Here is a 20,332-nt window from a genome sequence, read left to right on the forward strand (position 1 = left end):
CCATAGAAAGAGAACATCTCGTCCGCTACTAAACTAGTTTCACACCAGCACACTCTGTCTGTTCATTATCTAGCAGGTAACTGTCTGACCATAGGATGCCTCCACCCCTTAACCTGGCGCACCCCAACCGGTTTCGGCGATTCCACCGCAGATGTCCCCGCGCTCGCAGCGTACTTAGCGAGGATTTGTGCGTGCTCGTGTGTTTCCGGCCCCGGCCGCACGGTTCCCATGCGAGGCTGCGCTCAGTCCGAATCGCGCAGCCGCCGCAGTAACTCGTTGCGCGGTTGATCGAAAATACGAACGAGGGTATCGCGTGATGGATCGTGTCTGGATCTCAGCAGGGTCAGCTGGCTGCGTTCGCTTTGGTTGTTCGCTTACAGGTTAGGAATGATGGCGTGGTACGAGGCGTTGGCGGCTGCGACATGGGGAACATCTGGCCGCCGTGTGGTGATATTCGTTTGATTCGGTTGTTATTGACGCGAGGGTTGGTCGCGCGGCCATGTCAGTCCTCGGGTGAGCGGTTTCGCCGTCAGATGGCGCGGCGTTCGTCTCGGTCCACCCTGCCTGCGCTGGAATGCCCTGAACTCGGAGCCTGTCGACGCTGTCTTCTTTCGTTGGATCTTTTTTCTACGCAACGATCAGGTGACCGGCTCGAGAGTGTTGTGCCCCGAGAAACGGACCGAATCGACGACGACCGATGATCGGTCGTGCACGGTGACCCGGGTCCCCGGAAACGGATGCCAACGGAACGGATGCGCCAGGCGGGTGGTCCACTTTACACGTACGGAGGTGGTGTGTTGTGTTGTGCACCAGAAGGCGGTTCCAGTGCGCTCCACTCCTCGACCCTTGTCCCGATATATTCGTTTCGGCCTGAAAATCGACGGTGCGCGTCCCCGTGAAACTGGCCCAGGGGCCAGCCTCCGGCGCAGCCTAAACAATTGTGTCGCGGGCCCGAGACGGCGACAGGCGCGGCATGCTTCTGAAAACGGTGACTTAGCGACCGAGTGGAAACGGAACACGGGAGTGTCGTCCACCATTTTGGCTGCGCGAGGTTACTCGATGCGTGCACCGTTCTATCCGCACGTTCCCTGTTCTCGACGGTTTGCCTCGCGGTGGATCGTTCTCTCGAGGGGGTTATGCGTGTCCCGTTGCCAACGGGACGTCGCGGACCATAAGTGGACAGTGCGTGGGACCCGTGGCTACGTAAGAATGTTCCCATGAACGAGCGACGTGCGTTGTAAATGGAGCAAGGCGAGGGCTGTTTTCCTCGTCTGTCTCTCACCTCGAACCTGTCAGCTGGTCGCAGCGCCGAGGTGCCATTTCGATATTTCGCCGTGTCGAGTGTCTCTCGGTGCTTCGCGTAACCAAAAGAAATTAGGCGGACATAGTGGTGTCTGCAACGGATAGTGTGCAACGGTCCATGGTGATCGACGAGCCTCGGGGATAAACGACGTCGAGTTGAAACTGGGTTACCATAAGTGCCGTACTCACCCCGCTGGCTGACAACGATATTCCGTGATCCGTGACCGTTTACACGGTAGTGTTCGCTATACGCCTACGACGAAATAATCTGTCGCAGCTGATCCAAGTGTACAACCAGTGGTAACACCAGCGTTGATATTTTCAGTGGCAGCTACGGAAACCGAACCCCACTCGCTGGCCTTTTTTCGAACACTGACCCGGACACGGGCCTGGACCAGGCTGGTGGACCAGCGATTCTTCGGATCCAAAAAAAGGGGACTCTGGATCGTGAGATGGGCGGCGCGATCGAGGATCCGGTTCGCAAGGATCCGGCCATTCGAAGGATCCTAATGGAGCCGAGGTTCGACCTGGAACGCGGGAAACGATGAACGCCGTCATGGATCATTGAATCGGCGATGAACCGTTTTAGGGTATTCTGTTGCGTTATGAGCGTCGCACGGGTCGCTGGATTTCTGTATTATGCACCGTGAACTCTGTCTCCCTGCCGCAGATAGATTGCCGAGGGATCGAAGGGGGGACTAAGTATCGCCCGCGATGGAGACCGAGTGACTCTTTTCGCCCACCCACCGTCGGATGGGCTCCTCTAGAGTAGTTCTGGATGGTTCGTGCGACGTATCATTCGTCGACCAAGTGAAAACTGGTTCGGTTGTGCTCGATACAGTGCTCCGAGTGTGTGCCGGTTTTTTTTTTCACGAGGTGTGACGAGGATTACGCGTGCTACGCACCCTTAACCCGACCGCGTCCTAATGTGAGTATCATCAACCGACGCTCGACATCCCCCTTCTACTCGTACCAAGGGCTTGTATACGCTGTGTCCTAAAGTTCGGGGTCGTTGACTCGACGGTTCTTGTACCGCTGTCCGTGGTCCTATGCTATACACTGGATGCCAGTGTTGACATGGCACAATGGACCGCGGTTATACTGGCTTTTCTTTGGTAAATTGGTAGCACTGATTCGCCGGAAGCGCGTGCATGTTGATGTACGCTTGCTCCGAAAGTTGATTACGGAGTAGGCGATTGGACCATTAGCTCTGGTCGATCGAATCGTGACCGTTTGTAATTCATTGCAATTCAATCTTCCTGGCTGTGTAATTTTATTTAATTCTTAAGTCAAATATTACGATGTAATGGCCTCTGGAACATGTGACCCTGAACTTTGGCATGCTGTCGGAAACGGTCAGAGAATTGCCAAAACGGTTTAATAGAGTTTAAGAATTTATATTTTGCATGAGTAACGAGATCTGCTGCGATTCTCTCACGGTTTTTCGTAAATGTGCATGTTATAATTGATATGCTACCACACTGTTGGGATTGAAATGTTTTTTTTTTGGGGAGTTCGGTTTTGTTATGCAATATGCTGACGTTCGTGCATTTTTAGGAATGCGAGGTGGAGTTTCGCTGGAACTTTTTCCGCAGTGTATTTCATGTTTCTGAAATCAGGAGACCAGATTTACGTGCACAGATAAGCGACTAGCAATTAGTGCATACCAAGGATGAATTAAATTATCCCGGAGAACTTTCGTACAATTCGTAATCGTATCAGACGTCATCCGTAACCATATTGGACGGAAATTATTGACTAGTACTACTGACAAATTCGAGGGGAGCAAGTGAAAGTGGTTGGTTCATCGTCAGACACTGGAAGAATTGTCACGAACGAATGAAAAATTATTGCTACACTATTAGACGCGTACTATAGAACTTTACACAGTCTTAATAGATTGTTTAATTAGTTGAACACTTTATTTTGTATATTTATTACCTATTAGGTAGTGAAGCATTGATTGAATATCATTCTCTGTTTCCCTAGCAACATGTTCACCATAGTTAACACGTTCTGAAATTTCAATTTCGCACGGCCGAATGTTCTCAAAGTTTGCACATTGTATCCCCAACACTGCGAAGTCAATTAATCCGAAGCAGAAAAACTATTTCGTCATCCCGTTTACCCAAGACAAACGACCAACTAGTATTTATCCTTCGAACGAAACAGGGTCAAACAGTAAATCTCGATAAACCCAGCAGCACGGACAAATTAAATATCACTACCCAAAGGCAGTGTATCTTCTAATATTAACTAACCCCCTATCCTCCCATAAACTCCATTTAAAATCGCTATTGCCTCGAAACTTTCTGCGAGCTTTGTTCGGTTCGTTTACGCATCGTTTCATTTAAAATGGCCTTATTCGCGGCTCCCACCGACCAAAGAAATCTGTTCGAAAGCAGATCCTCCGCTCGACGATATTGTAAAAATCTACGATCGAACAGACTGTCGATAAAAGCGGCGATCTATTTTATTATGTGAGACCCGGAACAATACCTGAAATCTGTAATTCGACATTCGTTTCCTATACCCCGCTGGTCACGATACCCGGGTAACGCGAACACGTTCGAAACAATAACCGGGTGAACTTTTCCCGACGATTGCCTCGGAACGTTTAAACGTCCGAGTTTCGGAGTAGTCTCGATGCAATATTCACGTGGGATCGCGAATCGATGCCCCGGTCTATGCATAGTCTTCCCACGTCCAGGAAGTTGTGATTCTAGCGTCGGCCACGTGAACCCCTTCAGCTGCTCGGCTTCCGGGTTCCGTTCATAATGGACCGATCTCTTTCGAACTGGTTTCAGAGCTGGTCCCGCGGACACACGGGGTCTTTAATAAAAACGATCTTTCGTGCGCGCGCGGACATTCGTTTTGTCCTCCTGCCGCGTGCCGTACACTGAAAGTTTAATACGAAATCATCGAACACGGGTACCTGGCAGGTTTCCAGTGGCCCCTGCCGTCTCTGAAATCCGCCAGCAGACCCACCTGCGAGCCTTTATACAGTGCCAGTCCGCGTAACACATGTTCAACCGTGTAGATGACATACGTTGCAGGCATAACTACCTGCATAACTGTACCGGCCGCTGAATTATTGGCAATGTAAATCGAAAATCAACGGTACGCTATCCTACTCCCACTCTCGCGACCGTTCATCTGGCCACCGGCGAACAGCGAACGCGATTTTTTACGGATTTGTTTCGATATTTGTTTATTCGCCGAGCCGAGTGGCATACATGTGTCCCCCGAGCACTCTTGTGTCCCGCTCGAGGACAATTCCGCAGTTTTCACAGTTTTTGGCGCCTGGATAATATATTCGGTGTTTCCAGAATCGTGCTGGGTGCTTCCAGAGAAATGTCAAAGGGCAGTTCTTCGCCTAAAAAGTGTCAGGATAAATTTTTAGGATATAATGAACAATAGGGATGATATTGAACCCGGTTTCAATAAGGTTGGGAGTTTTGTCTGACTATAGGCTGACTGTTTTCACTCGACTCGATTGAGTATAGTAGTACAAGTCAATCATTTCTTCTTTCACAAATAGATGAGCTTTATTCGACGCTACAGCATGTTATTTAATACTGTTTCAGAGTTGTTCTGGTTTATCGATCACGATGCACATTATTCGCTTACCAGAAAACACGGAGGAGCCGACGTACACTTTCTTTGCGCGATGAGGTCACTTTGTCATGGAATTAGCAAGACAGCAATGATCATGGATCATTCCTCATCGATCAGGGTACATTCGTTGCTCTCTTGCAACTAAATATCAATAACGAAGATACTTCGTTCCAACTCTTTTCCGACTCTTCGCGACACAAACACGAGCCTCACTGCAGTAGAATTTTCTTGAACTCTCAAACAAAGCATATCGCTTGTCGCGAGCTGAGATTTCAATAAACGGTGTAGTTCATCGCGAAGCGAAACGTTCGATTATGAAGCTGTAGGCGTTTCTATAGAACAGAGAGGGCAGCCGCTAAAGCGAATTCGAGGTTCAACATAATAAATGGGGAACGTATATATAGACTGTTTCAAGAAGTTATAAATAAGTCCTTTGTTTTCTCCCCCCGAGGATCGTTTTCTTGGTTCTATCAGGTTCTTTATAAGTGTTTTTTATCAGTAACCCCTCGTAACCACCAGATAACCGGCTCGTCTTTGAGTTCTGCCGCCCACGAATCGATCATTCCAACAATAGCCGGTACTTTCCGATTCTTCGAGCTCATTAAGGGGAAACTGACGACGGCCGATCAATTTTTTCGTTCCCGTGTCAGCCTCGACTCCCCGTTTCGAAGTAAGGATCGCCGCGGGTCCAGCGCATCCGACGCGATCCGTCAATTAGTTTCGCAATTAATTCGAATTCGGAGGAAAAGTAACTTATCTTGCGTCGCGGCGGTCAATTAAGTCGGGGTTAAGTAGGTTTTACTTCGTTACCCAAGTTTCGGCAGCCATTGAAAACATAAGAAATTCGGGATCATTAAAGTCACGGAATAATTAGCGAGGGAAGACGTAATGGTAGTTATCATAGCAGCGATGGCCGCCCGGGACCTTTGGCACAGCAAATTCCTTCGGGAAACTCGTTTAAGATTGCTTTAAGATTGCTATTGTTCGGGGTAGTATTAGACGGCCGAGGTGTTCAATAAGAGATTTGCGTCAAGTTTCTTGTTAGGTCCCCGCCACCAAACGTAAAGCTGGCTTCGTGTTTTCGCCTGCGGTATCGCGATTCCGTCGGATCAGTAATAACAACCGCTCGAATTTTATTAAAGAAAAAATACACTCTTTTCTGTCTGCTTATTTGTCATAAAAATCCGATTAGAATGTTTCTACCTCAGTAAAATTTTATTCGACCTAAAATCGAATTTACCGCGAGCACCTTGTTGAAAGCAACGGCCGTATTTGTTGTTTGCAAAATGTCGCGACCCGGATTCGCGTTAACAAGCGAATGAAATCTAAGCGCATCGATAATAATGCTAATTACGCGCGAATTGTTTATAAGGAAGTAGACTGGAATAATTGGCGAAGCGTACCGCCGCTTTCTTTCGTGCGGTTAGAAAGCTTTTTTTGTGTCCGGGGTACGGAGTTAATTACAGTTAAATAAGCAGGTTCTAAATGATCGAAAGCCCACTCGCTTTTGTGCCGGCCACTTCAACGCTCGCTAGCGGGCCGCGGCTCTCGCTCGATTTCGCAATAACGCTTATTTTTCGAGCTGATTTCATAGCGAGGAGGTAATCCTCTGTCTACTTACGAGCTTAATTATGTTCAATGATGTTGTCCGACCTTCTTCGCGCAGCATCCACCGCCGGAAAAATCCCTTAACCCGATTGGCCCGACCTATTTCACCGGCAGCTACTTCTTCATGATTTATCGGGCCGACTCCGGTCGTCATTAACGGCCGATTTTCCCTTCGATTGTTGTTACATCGGAGGATTCAATATCCTTAAATACCGCTCCGCGAAACGCGCGCAAAGCGCCAAATCGATTGAACTAATTCGTTAACGCTACCGAGCACCAAAATTCCAATTCTTTAGATCGCGTCCAAGTTTTTACAAAAATATGTGTCTCGGCTGAGAACGTTCACAGAAAAATATCCCGCTAAAAACATTTCCATAATTTTTAATAATCACGGGAACATGTTGACTGTTGAACATAATAATTCTACTGGGAGAACTCATTACGCGCTCTGAAAAATTAACTCATTTGATTTGCGATGCGGCAGCAAATTTCAATTTGCAGTTCAGCGAACACTGTCGCAGTTTTTCGTTTCGCGTGCGTGTCAGGGCGGGATGGGGGGGGGGGGGGGGGCTGTATTTGGTCAATTAAGGTGCACGCTGAAAATTGAACGAGGAGTTTGTTAATTCGCGTTACAACTTTCTGGCGCGCGCGCGCGCGCTCGCGTTACCGCCGCGCGTTCGCGGCACGGTAATTGGTGAACGGTTTAATTAGAAGATCGGGATATATTATGAAAATATTCGGACTCTACTTCATCAATTCCGGAAACGTTTTCCAGGGAGCGCATTCGTTCTGTCGCGGCTTTTACGAGCGGTACGCACGGCACACCCAGCGCAATTGACCGATTGTTATTGCATCGTCGCGATATCAGAGGCTCGTTCGCGGATTTTAATAATGCATGAGCCCCCCGGCCGATATATTAACGCACGCGAACGTCGGGTATAATTAAAGAATCTAGCTGCGCCAGATAAATATTTCGCATTTATAATATATCCGTGTACATGTTTAAACGATCGCTCCCGTTCCGGCTGTAATTACTAATTGCACGTGTAATTGCGGCGCCGGCAAAGATCCCGGCCGATTCCCGTAAACGAATTCGCTGGAAAGTGAAAAAAGTTGATTAGCATAGCTAATTTCGAGCGGCGTAGTTAAATTACTTATTATTAAACCGCGGATTCCTGGGCGATCGAAAAGTTATCTTCGTTAATTCTCCGATGCAGGAACCACAGTACAGTATTTTCTCATAAAATGTGATAAAATGTCGTCAAACTGGAGTTATATCAAATTAATTTGATGCGGACGTATTTTTGGACTTATTTACTGGAAGTTCTTTTTTCGAACGTTCTTCAAGATCGCGTAAAAAGGTCTATTTTTCAAGTAATCGTGTTAGAATAGCCCGTCTGGCTGGCTAAAAAATTCAGGCGGAACGGTATGGAAACTGGGTTTCGATTTTGTCGAACGTCAGCGAAAGCGTGTCATCGTCCGCGGCGTTTCAGTTCGCATGAAATTGGATGTTTCTGTCTGAAAAGAACGTTTCGGAGAAAACGATCCCCGACCGGTTCCCAAGGAAAAATGAATTTTAATTCAGCCTCCGGTCCGTTTCTTTGCGGTCCTCTGTCTCTTCCAACCGCTATCGCGCGGTTCCACTTTTTTTTTTTTGTTTGCCCGGCGTTCTTGTTCCCCTTTCCGTTCCACGGGATCCGGCCTGCCGTTCCTTGCCGAGAGTGTCGCGTTATTTCCACTGCTAAAGAGAATTTTAAGGCAGACGTGGATATTAGTTCCATTCACGGATTCGTCCTCGGGCCGGTCGGTCGAAATTGACTTCCGCCGTGAACGAGAAATCTGCTCAAGAGAACGCTCTATTTCCAACCGCATGAAATTCTATTGTCCACCGGAAACCCGTCGTCTCTTCCCGACGTTCCGACGTCTCTTTTCCTCGGCCAAACGCTTTTACGCGATCTGAATTTTTGCGGACCAGTTTCATCGGTCGCTGAAATCGAACTTTCTGTAATATTTTCGTAGGGGAGGGAGAGGAGTCCGTCTTTCCTGCAGCCTCGAATCTCGGAAATGAGTATGACTTTTGTCTGACCGTTACTGTAATCATCGTTTTCGAGTGAATGTTCTGAGAGAAGATTTTAAATCGCAAGACTTCGCATCTAGTAGTAATGTTATTTTTCAGCTTTGTATTTGACATACTAATTTCTGTCATAACTGCCTAGGATCAGTCGTCTAGTCATAACAGAAACTCGGACAATCCTCTTAATCCTATCCTGTAGTAATTTCAACACTGTACATTTTCGTTGAAACATTAAAACGTTAATTTTACCCGTGGAAAAGCGTCTTACGGCGAGTTAAGGGCGTGAAACGTCAGGAAACGGTATCAAGTAGACGTCGCTAGTGGCAAGAAGAAATCGAACGGATTAACCAGCTATTACGTTTCCATTGGAGAACGGCCGATCTATTTTCTTAGGAACAATCGTTCCGCGTCGGTTGGAAACTAGGGGAATCGCTGATTGATACACCGGGCAAGGGGGAACTTCTCAGCCGGCGGGGTCCCGCAGTCGCTCGATTGCGCGGTTTCTTCTGGATCGCTCTGGAAACCATCCTCGAGCGTAAAACAAAGTTCCCCGACCTATCCGCCTCTCTCGTTTTTCCCCGCTACAATTTCGCGCTGTAGGAACAAAGCAATTTGTCTCTCTGTTACACATTTGTCATCGATACCGCTCGCCGATCAACTGCAACGAGCCCACCCACTCGCGTTCGCCGTCCTCCTCCCCACCCCTCCTTCCATTCCCGTCCCGTTGAATATCGTGGCCAGCCACGATTTATCAGGGAGCCGGGGACACGAACGAGACCCGGCGAAACAGCGCGAGAGAGAAAGGGGGCGACCTTTTCACGAACAAATGCTCACAAATTTCTGGTGACGCGAGCATCGGTCGGAAACCGTTCCGTCTTCTTGGCTGATAGGGCTCCGGACAGGTTCTAAGTTTGTCAAACGGTGATCAAACCGAGAATACAACGAAATCTGGATTATACGATTCTTTGGTATCAGAATTATTTGAAGCTAGAATTATCGAGCTCTAAACGCGACTAATGTGTACTACGTTTTGAAAATGTTCAGGCTAGATTTATTTATGCTTTATACAGTTTTTATTATAGTATATGTATGACTAATGGAATTTATCAATATTTTTACAGAGACGTTCTTATGATATCAGTCTTAGAGGTAAATGATTCATACCTGTAATTGGCTCAAATTTAAAGCTGGAGATGATTGCCACTTCAGAAGCTAGAATATTGAAGAAACTGTATAAAAATTGAAGGTTGAGGATAGATATTCAAAGCTGACGATGATCAGTGTTCCTTTCAACATCACGAATCTCAATTAGAACGGAGGGTTGCTGAAGACACCTCGAGACGATTGAAGATCAAGGTTTGAAATTCAAAGCTGACGATGACCCTTTGAAATATCACAAAATTAAGCGTCTCAGTTCGAGTATCGAAGTCGGCCTAAAAAGATTGAAGGTTCACCAGTGAAATAGAAAGTCGGGTGTCGCTCGAGTACCATTTCCACGTCGCACAAATCCGAGAACCAGGTGCTGCGGCCGTTCTAAACAGATTAAAGGCTCCCCGGTTTTCTAGGGGGTTGTTCCTCGGACAAGGAGGCGACACTTTATTCCGCAGGATGTGGTGTGTCGTTGATAACAGGAGCGGCGGCGGCGGCGGAAAAGAAGGTCGCGCTGCCGGTTGATGCGAGCGGCCCTTCTCGGCTAGAGCACACTCCACCCGGTCCATAATGCTTTGCAGCGCGCGTAGCTGGGAGCACGAAAGCGCTAACCTACATACCCGTTCGCATGGCAAATTATATTCAGTTGGCAAAATGAAAACGGACCGAGATACCTACCCCGATCCCCACTTCTCTCGCCAGTCAACCCCCTCCCAAAACGCCCACAGAGCGCCGCACGTACCCCCGGCATCCGTTCGCCTACAACATTTCCGCGTACAGCTATATCCAGTTGAATGCGGTGCTAACTGTGCCGGTGCTCTCGCCCTGTTATTGACGGAACGGTGTTTCCGCCGGCGGAAAGTTCTCGATGGATAGGTCGGCGAGGCTTCGCAGATATTCCCGGAGTCGGAACCCGGGTTACCGAGTCCTTCGGGAATTGCTCGGAGACGGCGAATGCTTATTAACCGAGTCGGGCGATGCCCGGGTCGTCGACGACCCCGGCTGAACTACGTCTATACGCTCGATTACGGAAATGCAGGTTGCGTGGACGAGAGTTGCGATCCCAGGATTGGCAGGCTTTCGAATTTATTTTTATTAGAATCACGTTTAATTTTCGTTTAATTGTATGCGATAAATAATTCACCGGGCAGAATTTCACAAGACTTTCCTTCCTAATGAAATAGTCAGGAACTTCCATTACCTGTCGCTAATGACTAAACTGCGGATTTTATGCATTTATCGCGGACGTGGTTGAAATAATTAATACATTTTTATCTAATTTTTGTTCGGTATGAGACTATGGAAATTTTTATCTTGTATAATGAAGATCCGCAGTCTACTCTAACGTTGACGCGATCTCTTTGAAACGAACCCGATAATAAAAAGAGGAAATAAACGATGTTTAGTAAATGAAGATTCGAGTTTCGCGAATTTAAAAATCGAGATGGGCTCTCGACGAACAAATGAGCGGCGCGCGTTCAATTCCTAAATTCCGGTCGGCGTTATCCCGGCGATGTATTATCTCGGCGCAAACAGGGTTGAACGAACCGTCGGTTCGAAAACGGGAAACGGAGACTGTAGCCAGACAAAACAGCTTGTAATTGAAGCGCCAATGGCAGACACGCTGTAACGCCGCTAATGGCGGCTGCAGCACCGGAGTCGAAACGCGGTACACCTGTTTAATCATGAAAAAAAGAGCCGAGCGATAAGAGGAAACTAGCGGGGGCCGCTCTCTATTTTCCTCATGTTCTCCCGGCGAATTTAATTAACAAATAGTCCGCCTAGTGCCTTTCATGTCCCGCTCGTGCCCCCCCCCCCCTCCCTCCCTCCCGCCGGCCGTTGCCGTGTTCTTCGCTTCTGCACACTCGTCCGGAAGCACGAACGCGATTGCTGCAAATTGAATGCTCTCTCCCGCTTCTGCCGCCGCAGCCGTTTTTCATTTCTCCACGGTCTCTCTTCTTGGGCTTTCGCGGCGTCCAAGTGCTTCTCGTTCTTTCATTCTACCCTTTGCCGGGGCCTTTCTTTTAATTGAGCACCGAGCGAATCCGAATCCAGTCGCGCACCGACCCGTCGCGACGAACATTATGCCGCAAATTCGTTTACATGCCCGCGGGGTAGACGCATCCGTGGCTGCCGACAAACAACGCTCTTTGTCTTCGAAGAATTCCGGTGATTCGGTTCGCAGTAGAATCTCGATTGTGCGTACTTCTGGTATTCGAACAAGCTATGGATCCAAACGCGTTCGAATTCCGACAAGTTGCGAAACACGAAAACGATGAACACATCGCCGTGATGCGATTTTTATATTTATTCGATCCGTTTTGTCACCGTTGCGCGGACGCGGCGCGAGACAAATCCGGTTCGCAGAGGGAAACGACGAGGATTAAGTGAAACGGGTTAAGAATCATCGGGGGGTTTGTTAGCGAGAGTTTTACGATACGGATGAGGGGGCCCCGGATACACGGTGTTTCCCGGAGATTGATTGCTCCCTAAGACAAGCCCGACTTTGCGCGCGGTCCCGTACCATTTGTGTGCACAGTCCGGGTCGTCCTTCGTTAGCATTGTTTGTCCAGAGATTAATAACCTTCCCGTGTCCTCCGGGGTGAGTCTTCGTCGGAGTTGCATTTAAATGTTTACCGACCGTAAATACGCCGATACGCAGCCGGATGGGGCGGATCATCGCTCCCGACCCTTTCGCACAATTATCCCTTGCGCAACGGGGACAAATACCCTCCTCAGCTTCCGCGATTAATCTGCTCCCGCCGGATCCCGGCGATCCGTCGAGATAGAAAATGTAAATGGAAACAGAAACATTTTTCGCGTTGCCGCGCGCACGCTTTTGTTCGTTGCTCGACGGTGATCTGCAATTTATTTTTAGTCTGTCTTTTCAGAAGCATGTCACGTTTTTATGCGTCGACCCGGTTGTCCCCGTAAACTGCAGCGAAATGCGTCTTCGCAGACAAATATCACGTTTTTAAGTATCGACCGATTTGTTCTGTAACGCGCGGCCCGGGGGGTGGATTTGCGAGAGAAATAAGCAGGCGAAACAGAGAACAGGTAAATCGTTCGAATAATTTGAAAATGATGCTGCAATGTTTTCAGCGTATTACGGGGTTGAAAATTTTATTCGGACGATGGATAAAAGATCAAGACTCAACGAACAAAATTGTATTCGACGTCATGGAATAAACAATTGATTTACGAAAAATTTTCTTTAGATGAAAAAATGATCCACATAAAATTTAATATGGAATTAAATTGGAATGTTGAAAGAGGCCCTCAAAGTAATGAAAACTTGTTTCATGAAAAGAAAAGGAAGCTCCTCTTGTCTACGAAACAAAGGCTAACTGGTGTGCTCTTTGAACAACTAATCGATTTCAGTAAACGGTTCTGGAGGAAGATCGATTTCCCTGGGAAACATGCTCAGAAATAAAAGAACAAGCCGTTCCGTACACTTCCCTGTAGCAGAATAAATTTTTATTGGCACAATATACTGCAATATATCGCAGCAAGCGTTCTTTTTGCCGTGGGAGCGTTTCTGAATTGCCCCCGGGGGGTAACGCTCCCGAGCAAATGACGTCGAAGAAGAGAAGAAACTTCCGATCTAGCGACTTTAGATCAACGCCGATAGAAAGGTAACCGTCCTGTCTCCTCGGAATACCCTAAAGTGCCGATCTGCATAAAACGATCCTCTTAACATCAATCTTATCGCCGACCGAGTAAATATACAACCGCTCCGATACAATTAAACGCTTCGACTGCCGTTTAGCGAGCTCGGAAATCACTCTTGCACCGAGTCACTGCTATCGAAGAGTTTCACACGCAAAATAGAAATTGTTTGCCACGAGTACAATGCACAGGAGTTAAATAGGCGCATGAAAAAAGCGCGATAAAATTCTGAAATTCTTGAAACGACAGGAAAGACATTTTCATCAGCCCTATGTTCCTTTAGAAGTTAACGCGGGCAATTTTTATTCCGCATAAACGTCCGCGGTCCAGTCGTTGCATTTTATTTCCTCGTCGCAAAGGGCACACGTTCGGTTGGAATATTGAAGATGAAGATAAAATAAGTTGGCGCGATTTCGCGTGACTTCGATGAGCACACCGGGTGTGTCAGTGAACCCGGCTCACGGCGAGCCCCCCCCCCCCTCCCCCCGACGCCATCGTTTCGAAAGGTCTAAGAGCTCGCACGTCCAACGACAGACCCACTCTGCCAGTCTACAATTTCCTCGTAAGTCCGGGTTAATGGCAAGTTCGCCGGGCGCGCGGGCGCGTTATCCAATTTCGGAAATAATCTGCCGTCGTAAAAAGGAGTAATGAAACAAGTTCGTTCGAGGGTCGTGGAGAGGGAGCGAGCGGGGGGGAGGGCCGGGCGCGGGCGGTTCCCGGGCCAGGAAGTTGGCCGCCATCATAAAACACGCGGAATTTTAATGAACAAGTTGGGAAATTTCAGTGAGGAATAAAGTACGCCCGAAAGAAAGTCTCTCGAGTGTACGTAGATGCTCTCAAATTATACTGGAAGTCCCGCGAGTGGAGCTCGAGGAAGCGATGCCAGAAGGGAGGCCATATTTTACTTTATTACGAACGTGTACGGACGGGCTTCTGCCTTGTCTCCTCTGTCTCAAACAACAGTTTGTTCCCGTCCCTTCGTTTCCCTTTCTCTCCGCGCCTCCTCCTTCGCTCGTTCTTCCCGCTTTCTTCTTTTTTAATATTTCTCATCGACCAACTACCGGGGCCCGGCTGAAACTCTCCACCTTCCTTTTTCCTCTCCGCCTCCTCCGTCCTCTCCCCACGCCCGTCCGCTTTCGACGAGTTTCCGCAACCCAGCCCCGGAGAGATTCTGATTGCAGAGATGCGACTTTCGATGCCGGATTCCCTCAAGTTCCACCGGAGAATGTTTTATCTTTGATGATTTAAGGACCCGGCTCGCGGCACCCTCGGATGATAACTTCTTTTCGCCGGTTCTCGTCTCTAATCGCCGCGCTACGATCTGACCCCTTTACCGACAACCAAAAGGGCTGCATCGTCGATTGTACTATTCTCAAGTTTCGCGACTTTGACGCCTCTTGTACATTTATTTCTATGGAACTTTTTACCTTGGAGTGGGCCATGTTTGTTAATTTTTAGAGTCTATTATAAATCTACTTCTACAAGGGTTGTTTCAATTCTCTTAATCCAGGGTTCTACGCATTTATTTCTATTTCGCATCTTGAAGGGTCTATAGCTCGTGCCGTAATTAGGTCACGCATTCTTTTGTGTTTAAGACGCGCACGGAGTTATCTAGAGTGCGCATTGTCCTCATAATGGAGAATCCTCATCAGAAGATAGACCTTCCTCAACGTATTTCCTGCAAATGGTTCTATTTTGCTATGTTCCTCCTATTGTTTCGTGAAATATTCCAAACACAATTTACAATTAGACCGCAATCTCTACGTGCAATGAAACATAAGTCATCGTCATAAAACAGTGCACAATAGTCACGTTTAGCCTACTATTAAATACAACCTCTCTCCTCGGTTTGAGTATAGCTAAAAACCGTGTGCCACTTCCACGAACTTTTAAGAACAGTTGTAAATGCACGAAAGTAGCATACATCGCGCAGAATCAGAAATTGTCGCTCATTGAATAAACTTCGAGGTTTGCATGGTATTTCGCGTATCCGCGCACGCGACAGCCGCATGAAAATCCCGGCGCGCGTTGCATATGAAATAAACCCTCCGTCAAACGGTCTGGCATCCGCGACGTCGCGGCAATCGCGGCGACGAGGCTAATTTCGTCGTCGCGGAACGTTTAAAAATTCGCCAAAAAAAATTCGCGAAGATTCTAATTTCCGGCGATATTACAAACTCGGGGTTTCCGCGCGCGTTTCGCCGCTTTTCTGTAGCGCGCGACACAGCCAGCGAGAATGTAATTGAATTTCTAAACGCGAGTCGTTTGAACGCGCCGTCCCCGTTGAAGCTAAGTTCTTTTCCCGCAGGTTAATTTTATTGCAACGCCGTATACCAGCGTTACATGCTTTCATAAATATATATCCGCCATTACCGGTGGCGAAAAGCCCGAAGAATTTTACGGCTCCGGGCAAGGCGTTCTTCCGCCCCTCTTTCTCTCTCTTTTTCGTTCTCGTTCTCGCTCGCTCTTTTGCTCTCGCTCCCCAGCGCGGTTTTAATTAAAATTAATCTGTGATTTTAGCGATTCCGCGGCTCGGCGCGTCCCGTCCTATAGCGGCGAGCATTTTTCACCGGCGGGAATCTGGCCCCGCGAAAACTGGCCATCGGCCGCGAATTAATTGAAACGCATTAGGCCGCCTGTGTTTTCCAATTTGCCCCGCGACTGCCGGATTTGATTATGCGGCTGCTCCGCTCGGAAAACTCGCCGCCCGTCTCGTTTCCCGAACGTAAACCGCGTTCACGTCCGTCGACCGGAAAATCTCCGAATTGGCTCGGCGGATTTCGTTTCTTTCTATTTCGGGGTTTCCCGCGTCGTTCCCGGATCGGATTAAACGGTTTCCCGCGGTCTTAGGCGACCGTGATATATATATATACAGCTCTCCGATATTTAACAGGTGAAAATCCGTGGAACGTCAATGTCAGCTTATCGATGTTCGGGAAGTTACAGTAGGAACTGTGTTAACGTCGAGATTACAAGAAGAATCGTATTTCTCGATTTGATTAAATGTAGAAAAGTCCATGGAATTTTTCTGTGAAAGGATCGTATTTCCAGCTTTCATTGTTAACGCGGGAGAAATTACTGAATCAACGAATCTCTTTTTCGCGACGTTAAGAGATATGCCATTGTATATCATATATCATAGAGCAAAATAAAATGGAATTAAATACAATATATTATATTGTAATACAATACTACAACAGTTTATAATAGTCCGGTGAGAAAGGTAGAGTTTTTAGAAGGAATTATCTATAATGGTCCCGGATGACCTCCGAATCCGTGGGCTAGCGAGAGGATTGGTCACGCAGCGCCGTTTCCACGGGCGGTCAAGTCGGCCCCGTTGTCGAATTATCAATTATCTGTTGATAATGAAGCGTGCACGCTAATGCCGGGTGCGGGTCGCAGTACGGGGGCCGCAATCCGGACGAGCATAATTACATAAAGCTAACGAGACCGAGACATGCTCGGGGGAGAAACAACACTCATCGGCAGAACATCCTCGATCCACCGATGCGTTAGATTCGGCCGGATAATAGTGTTTGAAGCGCGCAATATTCCGTGCTCGACGCGTGTCAATCAACCCCGCGGCTCGCGCACAAACAAATGTTTGAATTCGAGATTATTCAGACGGCCGTGTTGTCGTTGAGATCATTAACCCTCGCCCCCCACCCCGTGCCGAGCCACCGGAAAATAATCTGCCATCTTGCGCGCGGTTAATGAACGCGTCCCTTGGTTCGACGGGATCCCGCCCGGTCGCCGGATGCCGCGTGGCTCCGAAGTTAATTAGCAGACCGCGGAGATTCTTCTGCAAACGCGGATTTTTCCCCGCTTGTTTTATGGAAATCCGGGTTACTTGAAAACCTGTTCCCCCCCTGCCGCGGACTTACACAAATATCGTGGAATCTTCACCGAATCGCTCGTTCTTCAGCAACCCTTCGAAAAAGGGTGTAACCATTTTCGAGCGTTATTTTTCAATTTCGCACGGAATAATTAAAAAATTAGACGAACTATTTAAAAATGGTGAAAAGTAGTCTAAATAGTTGCCAAATTTTCTGAATCACTGAATCACTGAAACCATTTTTACAATTAAATTGTTTGAAAGAAAATAGCTCGTTTTAAAAAATCCAACAAGAATCTTGTTACTTGTGGTTGTTGGAAAGCGTTGCCCATTGTTGCAGCAGCGTGCCGCTTTTCGCGGTAGAATCGAATTTTTCTTAGGCTGGCGAGCAGGCTGAATAGCCTCGTGCCGCCCGAGCAATCGCATTTTGCGTTTCGCCGGGGAACGAATTATTTAAATAAACACGCCTCGAGCCCGAAGTTTGATACGGCCCGTAAAATAAGTCAAGCAGCAAGTCCCGGCAAATATCCACGTCGTTAAAGCCACGGTAACGCGATTCAGCCGTATTTCGATAAATCGTTCCTCGAAGACGGTCGATTTACTTTCTCAAATATACTTGAGGCCGCCGCGGCAAGAGTTACGCCGACGATCCGGGTCAAAAGTTCATGTTTGCCCTGTCGAAAGTGGAAACGAAATCCTATCCGAAAGTTCGGCCTCCTCTCTCTCTCTCTCTCTCTCTCCCCATGCTGATGGAAATTGATCAATAATTTATCGAAGTGCTGGCCACGCGAATTCTGCTACCCTCGGCTCGGACGACGTTTGGCGCGATACCAACTTGCCGCGATACAAAAGTACGCGGCGCACGAACAACGGGAAACCTATGGTGATTCTAATCTAATATATAACTCTATATGATTCTACATGATTCTATAATACATTATGTAACGAAATAACACTAGCAGAACAAATGTAACAGAACGATTGCCTCGAAAATTCCATTATCAGTGCTCGAACGAAACAAACGAATACAAAGAAGCAAATTTGCATTGCATAAAAGCCACGAAAATTCGTCAAAAAATTCGCCGTGCGAAATAAGAGCGTATCGAGTGGTTCCCGGCATAGGCTGTGGTGGTTCCCGCGATTTGTCTCGCGAGTCGAAACGGTATCGTAATCACATCCGCAAATATCTATGCAAATCGGGACAGACACCGAGACCGGTGCCGACTGCGCGCGAGAAGTTTTGTTCGCGGGGAACTCGAAAATTCGGTTATAACTCGCCGACAGCCTCGTTGGCCAAACTAAACCGATTCCGGCTAACTGTAAGATTTAGCCGTAATTAGAAAACTTTTCCCCGCGGCAGGATGTTTCTCTTGTTTATTACCAATTTCTTCACGTCCCACGCCCCACCGCGCCCCGGCCCTCGAAATTTCGCAACGGTGATTTATGAAGTTCCCTTCGCCCGGCCGAACGGAACGGGGAGGGCCGACGGTTTCCCGGTGCTCTCGTTACAGTTGCCCGTTGTTAAATCAACACCCCCGCAGCCACTTTTCTGCAGGATGAATCACGAATCAGCCGCGGTTACTCGAACGTCCGCCGCGATCCGCGTTCCGCGATCCATTGTTAACCGGTGGTGGCGGAAAAGTAGTCTGATTTTGGATTACAGTAACTAGTGTTAAGTATTATAACTAATTTATAGTAATTTCTAACAATTTATTTTAAATTATTACTACTAGGAAGTATTACTATTTTAGCTACAAATTATTATTGATACGATATTCTAATAAATGAGCGAATTGCTATAAATTTGAACGAGTTACAGCAGTTGATCATTAAGCAGATTAATTTTTCTTCCGTTGTGATCCAATCGAGAAATTGTTACCGTCGCGAGTCAGGGAGCGCGCATCGTAAAATCGCGCGATTCTTCCATCGGAACGCAAACAATCGTTTGTCCTGTATTCCCGAGGCAGCGTCGCGCGACTCTGTTTGAAAAGACGAACTTCCATCTTTGTTATTACGGGGCAATTAGCGCGCGTACTCTCCGCGGAGAGCCCGATGGCGTCTTTCCGCGACCCGGCAATTTTCTTATTTATGTTCTTCCCGACGAGAGTTGCGTAATGTTGTTTACAGAGAAAATGGATGCCCGCCGGGTGCTTGTGTTCGTTCATTTCCAGGCAATCCGGGCACCGGGAAATACGAGGCTCGGGAGAGGGGTGTCTCGCAGTTTCGCCGCGTCCGCAAATTTTAATGGCGCGACGCTTTTATCCCCCGAACACGGACGATATTTTCTGTCTTTCCAGTTCCAGGTTTTTTTTTTCGGGCGATGATGCCCGGGTTCAATTTTCTGGTCGACCGGTCCGTCTGAAAAACGAAAAAAAAAAAGAGAAAGAGAAAACAGAAAAACCGCGCGAATTTGATTTCACAATGGCAACTTCGCCGATCAGCGCTAAATTTCCAGCAAACACGGCTACCTGTTATCGGGTTCATAAGGCAATAGAAACCAATCAATCGTTTTTGCGGCGTAACGTCACCGATCCCTCATACGCGAATTTTTGTTACGGATTTGCATTGTGGTTTTGCAATACTGTCGACGGTTTCCCTTTTTTTTTTCTGTAAGCCGTGGCTGTTGTAGAATTTTTATCAGAGGGAGGATGATCTTCGTGAGAGAGTTAGTGTTCTATATATGATCTATGCTATGCATAATCTAGTTTAAGTACAGTTTATTCCATTAATCTATTGTATACATAATTTATTGCGATCTATTTTACATAGGAACTAAATTGCTCGAAATAATTACAGCACTGACCAGGTACAAAACTTAGCCAACTTCGACAGACGATATCTCCGTAAAAAATCATCATAAGCTGATAACTCTTTATTTAAATTAAAGTTTGAAATCTCTACTTTAAATCAATGTCTTTTATTTTCAAGTCTGGCACACCTCCACTTCTATAACTCTTTAAACGCGAGGCCATGTTTGTCGTATCGAAAACTGCCAAGTTTGACGAAACTTGCGAACCACGTAAATTTTTTATCGCAGATGTCGTTTACAGCGAAAAGAAGTTCGATTCTTCTTCTTT

General features: G+C 47.3%; 1 protein-coding gene across 1 annotated transcript in view; it reads left to right on the plus strand.

Moving 5' to 3' along the window:
- The first annotated feature begins 362 nt into the window (after window positions 1-362).
- Rho-5 (rhomboid-5) overlaps window positions 363-20,332 on the plus strand; it is a 342,352-nt gene continuing 322,382 nt past the window's right edge. The window contains exon 1 of the mRNA XM_078178102.1: window positions 363-2,230. The gene's annotated coding sequence lies outside the window, so the exon portion shown is untranslated. The remainder of the gene's footprint in view (window positions 2,231-20,332) is intronic.

The sequence above is a fragment of the Augochlora pura genome, chromosome 4, assembly GCF_028453695.1.
Source record: "Augochlora pura isolate Apur16 chromosome 4, APUR_v2.2.1, whole genome shotgun sequence".
Taxonomy (NCBI): domain Eukaryota; kingdom Metazoa; phylum Arthropoda; class Insecta; order Hymenoptera; family Halictidae; genus Augochlora; species Augochlora pura.